This window comes from Squalius cephalus (assembly GCF_949319135.1).
Source record: "Squalius cephalus genome assembly, chromosome: 18".
Lineage (NCBI taxonomy): Eukaryota > Metazoa > Chordata > Actinopteri > Cypriniformes > Leuciscidae > Squalius > Squalius cephalus.
Genome location: NC_137139.1, coordinates 6,480,751 through 6,492,635, shown reverse-complemented (window position 1 = coordinate 6,492,635; position 11,885 = coordinate 6,480,751).

Below are 11,885 nucleotides of genomic sequence, written 5' to 3'. Positions count from 1 at the left end.
TACAAGATTTCCAAAATCCTAAAGGAGACACAGCCTTATTCACATGTCTGGTACCAGAAAACACTTGTGGGAGTCGAAGAAAAAACACAATATCATTAAGGGAAATAAAATGTTTGATCAGAGCAACTAAGAAAAACTCTTAATTTACTGCCAAAGACCTGCAAGATGACCTGATGAAAGGAGGAAGAAACATTTCAATGCAGAGTATGAGAGATACACTATAAGCATGGACTTTATGTTGGGACGTTGAACTTTGACCAAGAAGAACAAAAGGCAGACTGAATATGCTGAAACTGATTTGGAAAGATGTGGAGTTCTGGAAGAGTGTTTTATGGAGTGATGTGGACCCATGGATCAGCAGTATGAGCTTCTGAGCAGAAGAAGATGGTCTTTATGGTCAAACAAGGAGAAGGTCCAGTCCTGTTATGTGGAAATCTTGACTGTATGAAGGATATCATGAGCTCTTTGAAGTATCACGCCATTTTGGCAAAGATGGAGATGCCTTTGGTGCAGAGACTGAAGCTTGATGGTCAATGGAGGACAAACATCCCATACATCCAAGTCTACTGAAGACAAATCTTCTGCACAATCTTCAGATTTAAATCTCAATGAAAATATTTGGTGGGATTTGAAGAAAGCAGTGGTAATGTGAAAACCACAGATTATCAGAGATCTGGAAGCTTCTTCAAGCGAGGAGTGGGATTTCATTAGAGACGTGACAGAAGCACTTCAGCAGTGTTTATTAGAGGTTACAGAGGATAAAATATTCTGCACAAAATTGGACTTTTGGGGGTTGAATAATTTTCTACATGAATGTTTAGAGGCAATTTGATTTGTTTAATTTTTTATCAACTTTACGTTCTCAGAATCACTCAAATGTGTAATAATAAACTTTCTCTAGTAGTTTACTGATGCCTTTGTTGAACTGTTTTCATACAATTTTGTAGAATAATTTTGATTCCAACTATATGTGTGTGTTTGTGCTTTTTTTTGTAATTTTTTTTTTTTTTTTTTTTTACAACTATCTATCTGCAGATCATCACTTTAAAATGATATTTAAAACTACAATTCTGATAATTTACTCACCACCATGTTCTTCCAAACCTGTACATTTACTGTGGAACACAAAAGAAGATATTTTGGTTCAAAAAGACATTGAACCTAAATGACAGTGTGTGTGTGTGTGTGTGTGTGTGTGTGTGTGTGTGTGTGTGTGTGTGTGTGTGTGTGTGTGTTGTTTGAAATGATTCGTTGAATTTAATCAAAATTTTTATGGTAAGTGGTTGCAATTGATTTTAGCTACATTTAAACAAATGCATTAAGTTGAACTTAATACATTTTAGTTCAACTTAATGCATTTGTTTAAATGTAGCTCAAATCAATTGTGTGCAACCACTTACCATACAAAATTTGAACAAATTCAACGAATCAGTTTTTTTCAGTGTGTGTGTGTGTGTGTGTGTGTGTGTGTGTGTGTGTGAACACTTTAATTTTTGTGTGAACTATCCCTTTATTTCTAAGAAAACATGACCAATATGAAGTCATTTATATTCATTGATGAAAAATAGCGAGAATATGAAAAAATATTGATGATAAAGACCAACATTACACACATATGCTAGTGAACTGGTGCACACAAAACCACACATACTGTACATGTATCTACATTTAATATCAGAGCTGTTAAATGAATCCACATCCACCCATCGGCACACAGACGAACATCTCTGAATGTCCTGTTGATCCGCCGCATCTTCATCCCTCAAATAAGTGAAGATTTGTCTTGAAGTGCAGTATCTCATCATTCAAAGGGTGATATAATATCTGATCTCAACAACATATGTTATATTTAGTTACTGACCAGCATAAAAACAGCATTTTCAAATACTAAATCATAAATAGCTGGTCTGATATAGCAAACATCATTGCATGCATTAAAAAGAGAAGATATAAATAGACCTTTGAGTTGTGAACGGCTGGTCTTTTCCTGTTGAAGTCATAGCCTAAAATGTCTTTATTAACAAGACAAAGCGAGGTGTGATGCTGCAGCTTTCGGCTCAATAAGCACATTGTGTTGCAAATACCACTAAAAGCACAGCAGCGTTTAGCACAGACTCTGCCACAATTTACTTACCTGTGTTTTCACAATGGGCCATTTGGTCTTTAAAATGCAAAATCATGCCACTTATATACCATGCAAATAACATGAGTAAATCCCCCATTCATGCTGTTTACAGACGAGTCATTGTGAGTCAGTGTGTATTCACTAATCAAATTATTGGCGATATTTTTCAGCGTGAACTTAAAAGGAGCAGTTTGTGTGTGTGTGTGTGTGTGTGTGTGTGTGTGTGTGTGTGTGTGTGTGTGTGTGTGTGTGTGTGTGTGTGTGTGTGTGTGTGTGTGTGTGTGTGTGTGTGTGTGTGTGTGTGAGTGTGTGTGTGTGTGTGAGTGTGGAATGTCTCGATGACAAAGAGACAAAACATTTACGCTGTTTGCCATCAACTTCCTGTCTAACTGAAGATAAACTTAATTGTTTGAGGCTGTTTTTTTGGGAGTTATTTGTCATGTCCACTCCTCGGGCGCCGGGCAGAAGAAGGAGTGTATGAATGAACAGCTGTAATGCTTTTTTCTGCTCAGCATGTGCTCTGCTGCTGTGCACTTCCTTCTCTTTTACACACCCCACTCACACACACATGCATGGTCAATTCATGGTCAATGTTCACACTCTTGCATTACTTAAAGGGACTTTGTCTGCTATAAAAAAAGCAAGGTAAAGGTAACTGAATTAATATGGCCTTTCAAAATATGGAAAACTATTTAAAAAACAAAAAAAAAAACATTACAGTGAAAATAAAATAAAATACACAAAAATAGTTAGGGATCTGATTAGAAAAACAACAGTCTACACTTTGAAGCTATAAACGGTTATTACAAACACTGTTTATTTACTGTACAGTGTTTTGAGGACTCTATGTTTATTTATAGAGGACAGTGTGGAGTGCAGACAGGAGGGGAAGTGAAATAATTCAGATATTTGTTTTTAAAATAAATGGAAAAAGTCACATAATTGGATTTTACAACATAGCAGAATGTAAATAATCAGTGGGGTTGTATATACTTTTTGAAGGAACTGTAGTTTCGCACACACACACACACACACACACACACACACACACACACACACACACACACACACACGTGTATATATATATATATATTTCCTAAAATAAAGCGAAGATTGATTGGACACATGGTCTTTGACGTCCACAACAAAGTATATTGGAAGCGTTTCTCCTTCACTGTAAAAATAAATAAATAAAAAAATCCACAGAAAAATGGAAAAGATGTCTTTACCCCTCAAACACAACACAATGCAATGCATAATTCAAAATATGGGTAAATACCTGCACAAAAAAAAAAAAAAAAGAAAAAAAAAAAAAAAAGAAAAGAAAATTCCTCAATATTAACAATATTGGGCCCAGTGTTCCTTTTAGAAAACTAATAAACACATCTATTGTTGCTATCCTATGCACAAATAGTTGCATTTTATTACTTGCATTGTGAACTGTTGTGCTGTGAACACACGTGCTTGTGTATTTTCAAAAGACTTGAAATATGGACCAAATAATTATGGAAATATGGACCACATAAAAATATTTTTTTGTCATTTTTGGAGCTTGACGACCACAGTCAGAGATGATTTTGTTAAGATCCACCTGAATATTCTGCAAAAGAACGTCATATGTATGGAAGCTTGTTTCCGCCACAAAATAAAACATTTTAAAAGATAATTGTGACTTTATATCTCGCAATTCTGACTTTATAACTCGCAATTCGGACTTTATATCACGCAATTCTGAGAAAAGAAGTCAGAATTGCAAGATGTAAACTTGCAATGGCAAGAATTCTTTTTTTTTTTTTTTTTTTATTAAAAGTCGGAATTACCTTTTTTATTCTGTGGTGGAAACAAACTTACATACAAAATGGGAGCAAACGCTAACAGAAATGTCATTTTTGGGTGAACTGTTCCTTTAAGAAAATTGGTCCGTTTTTCCTGTTTTGCTTTTCCATAATCGATTACTTAACGTTACACCACATCTATTTTGTTCTTGCCCTTTCTTTGTTCGTGTTTGGACTCAGTGTTGATCACAGACGGATGCAGAACCACATCCCCAGTTCTGTGTGTTTCGGTACTGTAGTCTGAGTCACGGCCGGACACTTGAACATTATCATTCGTACACACACACACACACACACACACACACACACACACACACACACGTTGGGCTGGCTCGCGGACAGAGAGCGAACATTTATATATTTCTGAATGAAGCCTGAGGAAGGAAGTGGAGCACAGAAACCCCCGCCATTTTTCAAATCTGATTCACTCTTACTGAGTCAACTCAACTCTGAGTCACAGGAAACTGTGATCCTCTCAGAACAAATGAACGCACATGATTATACTAAATCATAGTACGCAGATGTAAACCAAAGTACGCAGATGTAAATAAACACCCGGTTTCTGCGCCTCATGATCTCTGTAACTGCTCGGTTTGAGCAGCACAAACGCATATGCTCCATAACCACGGGTTGGTTCAGAACAGCGCCGTTCGGCTCAGCGCGATGACGCGGTTTGCGCGTGACCTCGGAGAATGTAGAACTGATAATAAGGTTCGAAACTCGAAAGCCTTTCAGTCCAGTCATTTTATGAAAAAAGGTTGAACAAATTGCAACAGAAGCAAACTCAACTGATTTTGAAAAGAAAAGCCCCGAAGAATCCCATTAGGGGAAAGTTTAGAAAAAGACCCAAATATAGCCTATTCATACGCCTATTCATTCTTTTTCTCACGCGAATAGGGTACAAATTTTAACCTTTAGATTTCACCATGAAAATTACTGAGTTGATTACTTACATCAAGACAAACAAAAAATGTACAAGGTTTTTGAAACAGTCCCACGGACCCAGCCGCAAAACCCATCTCTGCAATAATAATTAATAAAGGCTGGTTTCCTGCATGTATGTATTAATGCTCATGGGTAGCCGTAATGGGTTCATTCAGACCTTAATATTAAGTATAAGTATTTTACTGTTATATGTCAACAAGATTCAACAAGACATTTTCACCTGGCTATACCCAATGTTTAGATCTGTTGTGGTATTTATGCAAATTAGCACATACGTAATTAGATTATGCACCGTTTGTCCATGTTAACAAACCATTTAAAAAAACTTGTAATACATTTTTTGTTTGTCTTGATGTAAGTAATCAACTCAGTAATTGTCATGGTGAAATCTAAAGGTTAAAAAATTTACCCTATAAGAAAAAGAATGAATAGGCTATATTTGGGTCTTTTTCTAAACTTTCCCCTAATGGGATTCTTCGGGGCTTTTTTTCCTTACTCAGGACATATTGAGGATACAAAATCAGTTGAGTTTGCTTCTGTTGCAATTTGTTAAAGGTTGACCCCCATTTTTAACCCCCTTTTTTGCTTAAAATGACTGGACTATTTCAGTTTTAGCAGTCCAGAGGCAGAAGTAGCGTAGGCTATATACTTATTTAATATTTTTTCATAATTTTATGTAATTATTTTGCAGTGTGGCGACTGATAGCAGGCACCCCAGTGTTTATTTTAATGTAGCCTAAAGAAAAAGTCATAAAACAAGTAGCCTATAGGTTAACCGTTTATTTGGTCAAACATGCCTTAAATGCAAATCACCCCCACGACAATAAGGCCGATAAAGGACGCACAGTGGTTTAACTTTCTTTCACTGCAACAAAAGTGTCTGAACATACAGCCAGCCTGTTATTTTTTTGTGATCTCTTTGCGCACCTGCATGACTGGAGTACATAGGCTACTAGTAATATGGCCCTTTCCATACACTAGTTTATTTACTTTAGTGTTTCCTATTTTGGGCGGAGTCCAGTTCTAATCTGTCCCACCACAGTTTCATAAGGGAGACAAGCAGAACGTGGGTCTTCTGGACCAGGACTGAAGCCATTGGTCTCTCGTTTTTGCTGCCATCTTGTGGGTGATCCTATAAGAATTATAAGTAAGAAATAAACCCTATTAAAGGCACCATGTGATGTGAATAGTTCACCTAAAATTAAAAGTTGTGTTATCATTAGCTCACCTTCATGTCGCCCCAAACCTGAATTATTTTCTTTCTTCTGTGGATGGGTCCCATTGACTTTCAAATGGAAAAAAAATTGCAATGGACGTCAACTGTTTGGTTACTATCCTTCAAAATATCTCCTTTTATGTTCAGCAGAAGAAAGAAATTCATACAGGTTTGGAACAACTTGAGGGTGAGGAAATGATGACAGGATTTTTATTTTTGGTTGAACTATCCCTTTAAGTGCCATATTAGGCCTATAGACTAGGCTATTTGGCATCATACATTTAAAAATAATAATAATAATAATAATAATGTAATGGCTGATTACATTCTGTAATTTTACTTGCTATGCTCGCATGTAAGATATTAAATTGTTAATGTGTGTAGAAAAACTGTTCTATACTCTGTCTACTGGGAGACAAACAAAATGTCCCCACAAGAGGGCAGTCTGCAACTGGACAAATACCAATCTGAACCAATAAAGGGAGAATTTTATTTGTTTTTTCAACTATTTGAAAGGAAATGCAACTAAACACATTGAAATAATCAGTTAATTTTCTTGAAATAAATGATAGGCTGCTATGTTTTGTATTTTTGCTTCTCAGTGTTTGGCTGTTTCTGCCGTTGCAACATTGCAGTTTCTGTGACACATTAAAGATGTGTGAATCCTTTCAGCTTAAAACCACAAACCGCCACATCACAACCACTCACACTTAACCCGAATCAGGTGACGTCACTAGGACAGTGTGTGGAAACACCATTTAAGTTTTTACACAAGGTGAAATTAAACCGATTAAACTGTATTAACATAAAACGTTAAGTGTATGAGGTTGGCAAATCAAGATTACATTAGTAGCCTTAACTTAAAATCCTTAGTTATCATTAATCATTTTTATTTGATTATTAAATTAGTATTAAATTACACGAACAAATGTCATATTTATGTAATGCCTTATTTAATTAGGCCTATGCTATTTAGATTTTGAGATTTATTCTATTAAATGTATATTCACTCATACATTTTAAGGGAAGAAATGAAACCATATTTCAATGTTCCGATGTTTTTTTATTTATTTTTTATTGTTGATGACAAAAAATACATAAATATAAATAAAATAAAGTAATTGTCAGGGTTAAATGACAGATATAAATGACAGGGTTTAAGATTTTGGTTGTATTGCCCATCCCTAAGCAGTTTAACTGAAAATTGAACTGAAGGTTGTGCCATAATACTTAGACAAAAGACATATATATATTACAAAATACCCGCTCACAGGTTAGGTGTCTTTAATTACTATTTACATTAAAAAAAAAATAAAAAAAAAATTGGTAGAATGTACTTATTGTGTGTTTTTATATTGCAAAACAATTGTGATACGGATACTACTGAGGCGATACGGGTAAGGTTAGTGGTATGGGTCGGTTTAAGGGGTCAACGGTGTATAGATGTAATTACAGAAATAAATGACAGCTGTAATTACATGCTGGTATTTTTTAAGCATAAGTACAATGTTAAATGTATGTGTTAAATGGAAGTCAAAGACACAAAAAACTCTATTTGATGTTGGATTAAAAAGCAAACAGGCGACGCCAGGAGGCCAGTTCTCCTCTAGTTATACAGGCAAATATTGTTACATCCTCTCCTAGTCTAGGGGAAACCAGGGAAGGGCGAACAACAAACATATGGAGAGACTTTGAGGATCTCCAGCCCCAGAATCACAAAACCAAATGTTGATTTTTCAGTTCAAAGTGGCGTGTTTGCCTTTTATTTTCTTATAAAAAAAGAAGAAAAGAAAAATATGACCTCGGGAGGAGGACCCGAACAAAAGAAAACAAAACATCTCTTCCTAAAGGGGAATGAAGATTAACTTACCTAAGATTAAAGGAAAGAAAGAAAAACAAACAACAAAATATAGCTGCAAGCAGCCATTATCGGGGCCAAGCGCAAAGAAGACGAGAAGACGTGCCAACATGCCTGGGAGTGTCAGACCAACTCCAGCAAGCAGCAATTAAAGACATTTAAGGCGAGACACTACAGGTCAATAGGGTAAAATTTTTAACTAGCAGATATCACCATGAAACTTTCCCAGTTGATTACCTACATGAAGATGAGAAAAAAATGTATTACAAGTTTTCTGTCATTTAATGTTTAAATATGCAAATTAGGCAATATCTAATTAAATATGCGCTAATTTGCATATATTTAAAAAAAACAAAATCTGAGTATTGGATAAAGCCAGGTTAAAAATTATTTTTTCATTGTGTTCACATATTAGATAGGAAAAAAATTACAGAGGGATTTATGGATATCTGTTATCCTGTAAATCAGAATATACTGTCAATAGCCTTAAAAAAATGATTTTCGCCATGTTTTTTGGAATAAAATGTTATATAAATCAGGCTAGGAATAATATATTTACAAATCCCTCTGTAAATGTCTTCATAATATAACTAGGTACAGGACTGGAAGGTTTGGTGTATATAAGTGCGACTGAAGTGGAGATTTCGGACTTGGAGTGTGAGAGAAAAGTCATTTTGAGAAAACGGGCTTTAAAGATTTATCATCAGCCAATGAGATTGGCATTCAGCCCTTTTACTTGCTGATAAAAAGGAAATGACCATATTTGGATCCGACAGCATTGTACAGGAGAGAGAGCTTTCCAGCGGTGTGTGTGATGACAGGGAGCAGACAGCGATCGCGGAGCAACATGTTGATTTACAACGCCAACTTTTGTTGAATTTATGAGAAATCTACAGATGCAACCAGACACAGTGTAGTAAAATAAAGACCTAAATGTGTATTTCAGACTTTTTTCCACCACAAGTCTGAAAGAAGACATGTTATTGAAGACAAATATCCAAAAATCTCAAAATTGACCAGTAAAAAAAACCTGATGTTTTTGCCTGCCGTGTCTCGCCTTAAAGATAAATTTAGGCAAAATGGCTGAAAATCATATACATTAACTAAAATATGATTTAATGGATTATCACTTTCGACCAATAGGTGGCGCAGTTACGAAATTGATGTGTTGTGGTCAGAGTGAAGTGACAATGACACATACAATGTTTGGTGTCAGTAGCTGTGTCCCAATGTGAAGGCTGCATCCTCTGAGGGCCGCACTCGAAGGCCGGTTGCGTCACCTGGCTTCCCTGATTCAAAAGCGATGGCAAATACACCCTTTGTTTCCCCGTAAAAGAAAGGATACATAAATGGATCCTTAGCGGCCTATCATACCCCATAAGTCATTGCGCGCCGGTGACGACAGCATTTTTATTTAAAAAAAATCGCCGGCCGAGAGTTCGGTGGTGGACGGCAAATGCACATTTAAATGTAAGTATTGTTTTTATTTACTAAAATATCTAGCGAAACCACAGTTAAAAGCCACACGTTTTTCTTTCTTATAACTTAACTCCTTTGTAACTCCTGAAGTATTTTGTATGCATGTCCTGGTGTGTCACATTTTGCAGTGTTAACAATGCACTAATGTTAAGATTGCACCCCTGTGTTAATATTTTTCATAAGTACCCTTTTCTACTTTTTAGAGCAATTCTGGAGAAAATGGGTCTGCTGGGGAGGGTAACTCCCATGCAGGCCAAAAGATATAAAAATACAAAGTAAGAAAGACCCCGGTGGAGCTGCTGGACTGGGTGGGCTCCACAATAGAGACCCTGGTAAGGCCTCCTGCCGGTGGGACATCATCTGGGATGGTCTCCAGAGTGTTTGACTGCATATTTCCACTGTCCACTAAGTTGTCTACCAACAGGTTTGCAGGGCTGACTCAATCGACTGAGATTTTTTTCAGAAAAAGTATATTTCTGAAAAAAGTAATTTTAATGACTATTAATACCGCATTGGGGGAAAACTACAGCTGCGTCCCAAATGAAAGGGCGCATCTGAAGCGCTCGGACCGGTCTAGCCTACGGAGGAATTATTCTTGTCGCCGGGAATTATTCTTGTCGAATAATTATATTATTCTTAATATAATAATAATTATTATTCTTGTGACCGTTGCATACAGAAACCTGTATGTTCACCATGGTCCATTGTGTACATAATAAAAATAATACACTAGCCTACAAAATCGCATCAAGGTAAGATATAAGTGAACATTTGAACCTTTGAAAAAAAAAAAAAAAAAAGTATATATAGGCCTATGAAAGTTTTATTTTATTTTCATATCCGCCAATTCAGGACGCAGCCTCTGAATAGGGACGCAGCAAACCAGCTTAATTTAGCTGGCCATGGTCTTGGCTAAGCCGAAAACACATGACCTGGCAGCGCCAGGGCTGAAACATCCTCACCATGTCCTCCAGTAAAATATAAAACATAACAATGACAATAGCCAATTCTGGCTCCATAGCTGTTTACTCAATTATATCAAATGAATTATGAGGATGGCAGCTGTCCTCTTGCACCGTTGCTTGGCGCCAGGAGCGGTAATCGGGAACACCTGGTTGCGCAATTAGGAAACCCTATGAAGGCTAGGGGAGAGCGGGGCACAAAGTAACGCTTTTTGACTTTCTCAGTTTGTGTAAATCTACTTATGGTTCAGAGTATTTATTTTTTCCCACATTAATTTCCCACATGTCTACTACAATTATGTGTTTTTGTTTTATTAATACAGTATATACTTTTTTCTTGATATACCCTGAAAGAATGGAAGTGAAATGTGACAACATGCCCCATAGGTGGGGTACATTGTAACATGTGTGGGGCACATTGTAACATAACATATGGCAGCTTAAAATGTTATCTGATCTAATAAAAAAAAAATACAAAACAAACTAAAATATTTTCTAAATAAAATACAATTAAAAAACTTTTTCATATAAAATAATGGCAATTTTTAATAATTAAATATAAACTCATTTTTGACTACGAACACATGAAAACACAGCTATACAACATAGTTCAAAACAAATAAATAATTAGTAATTTCTGAACATTGACTCTCAGTCTTTATTCACCTTTTTCTCACGTTTTCTCAATAAAATTAATAATAGTATAGAATATAATAGCATATTTCTAATAGGGGCACATTGTAACGCAGTGTTACAACATGCCCCCGCCTGCACAACTGGGATTTAAACCCTGCTAGCGTCTTCTGCTAGTTAGCGAAACATTAAGAACTATCTCAACCATTAAATAACATCTTGGAGATTAAAATAATATCAGATTTGTCTTATTTTAAATAAACACAAAAAATAGAGATGAAAAATTAACTTAAGTAAGAAATTTACTTTTGCTATGGTTTAATAAATGTCTATGGATATCTTCCAAAAAAAAAAAAAAAAATTTTTTTTTTCTATATAGTGTTGATATGGCAACTAGTAAATAAACAAAGTTTCGTCATCCAAGCATGTGCGGAAGTATTTAAAACAAGCGTGTTACAACTAACCCCGCGTTAGGTTGTTCCCCGCGCTCCCCTGATGATGATGATACGTCCTTCGAAGGATGCAGCCTTCACATTGGGACACAGCTAATATGTCAAGGCATTGCAGAGATAAAGCCTGAATAGTCCTTTTGGCATCATGCCTGAACTTTGCTGCTGCAGTATACGAAAACAGTTTTGTCTATCAACACGAAATCCATAAATTTTAGTCGGCACAGTCTGGAGATGATACAATTCGATTTTGGTGAAAATCGGACAAATGGTCTAGAAGGAGTTTGAAAAAGTAGGTATTGAATGAAAATCAAGATGGCGGACAGGAAGTTCAGCCAAATACGACAAAATTGGTATCCATGTTCTCGGCGTGACTCAAGGAA